This window comes from Micropterus dolomieu, linkage group LG09 (genome assembly GCF_021292245.1).
Source record: "Micropterus dolomieu isolate WLL.071019.BEF.003 ecotype Adirondacks linkage group LG09, ASM2129224v1, whole genome shotgun sequence".
NCBI classification, from domain to species: Eukaryota; Metazoa; Chordata; class Actinopteri; order Centrarchiformes; family Centrarchidae; genus Micropterus; species Micropterus dolomieu.
Window position 1 is genome coordinate 26,497,305 of NC_060158.1, and position 1,508 is coordinate 26,498,812.

Consider the following 1,508-nt stretch of genomic DNA (forward strand, 5'->3'; position numbering starts at 1 on the left):
TTGTTTAGTGGTTTAGATAATCTTGATAAACTGATGGCTTGTTTTGTCCTGTTCGTTGTTGTCCTGTTCGTTATAGCAATGTCAGCATGTTCCCGAATCTCTGACATCATTACGATGAGTACAGCGTCAACACAACTGATGGAAATATGGTCAAAACTACAAAACTAACACCCAAGTTGTAAGTAACTGGAATTAACCTTTAACATTTACATTTAGACTCACTACCGGTAAGGCTCTGAGAATAATTTCATCTACAGTATATTTTTGAACCGTAGAATGTAAGGAACATTTCATCCTCTTGGGGCCACCAGCGGGGCTTTGTGTTTTTTCACTTGACAGTGGCAAATGTTTTTACTCTTCAAATTCCAGTGGTACCTGCCTCACTCTGCCCTACAGCTGCACCTGGCAACCTTGTGATCTGGCAACCCCAAGAGGCAGTGAGGAACTGCTGTCTACATTTTTTTTGTTACCCAGAAATTGTGTAGTGTTACATCAGTAAACTGTATACTACAGGGAATAAAAGTAAGGGTGAAGATGGTCTATTAAATCTATTGGCAGCAGCTCCAGCCATCACTGCTTCTCTATAATTGGCACTTAAGACTGATAAGAAAGGTTTATATCCTGCTTAGTTGAGTCTTAAAGAGCTGCTCATTCACTCAATACAAAGTTACCATCAGGAAATTCTGTAAATCATCAAAGGTTGAGGCAGAGCAGCCAGAGGACATCAGAGGGAGAACCAGAAAATAACTATCCATAAAATATGATCCAGTTTCACCCAAATCAGTGAACAACCAGTGTTTTTATACGGTGTGAGGCCGGCAGCTCCAACAAACACTTGGGCGGCGTCATAAAAATTTAGAAAGTTTCATTGGACGCTAAATCAAAATACACCCCCAAGTGAGGGATGAGTCATCTACACTCCCCTAAAGGATTATTAGGAACACCATACTAATACTGTGTTTGACCCTCTTTCGCCTTCAGAACTGCCTTAATTCTACGTGGCATTGATTCAACAAGGTGCTGAAAGCATTCTTTAGAAATGTTGGCCCATATTGATGGATAGCATCTTGCAGTTGATGGAGATTTGTGGGATGCACATCCAGGGCACGAAGCTCCCGTTCCACCACATCCCAAAGATGCTCTATTGGGTTGAGATCTGGTGACCGTGGGGGCCATTTTAGTACAGTGAACTCATTGTCATGTTCAAGAAACCAATTTGAAATGATTGGAGCTTTGTGACGGTGCATTATCCTGCTGGAAGTAGCCATCAGAGGATGGGTACATGGTGGCCATAAAGGGATGGACATGGTCAGAAACAATGCTCAGGTAGGCCGTGGCATTTAAACGATGCCCAATTGGCACTAAGGGGCCTAAAGTGTGCCAAGAAAACATCCCCCACACCATTACACCACCACCAGCAGCCTGCACAGTGGTAACAAGGCATGATGGATCCATGTTCTCATTCTGTTTACGCCAAATTCTGACTCTACCATCTGAATGTCTCAACA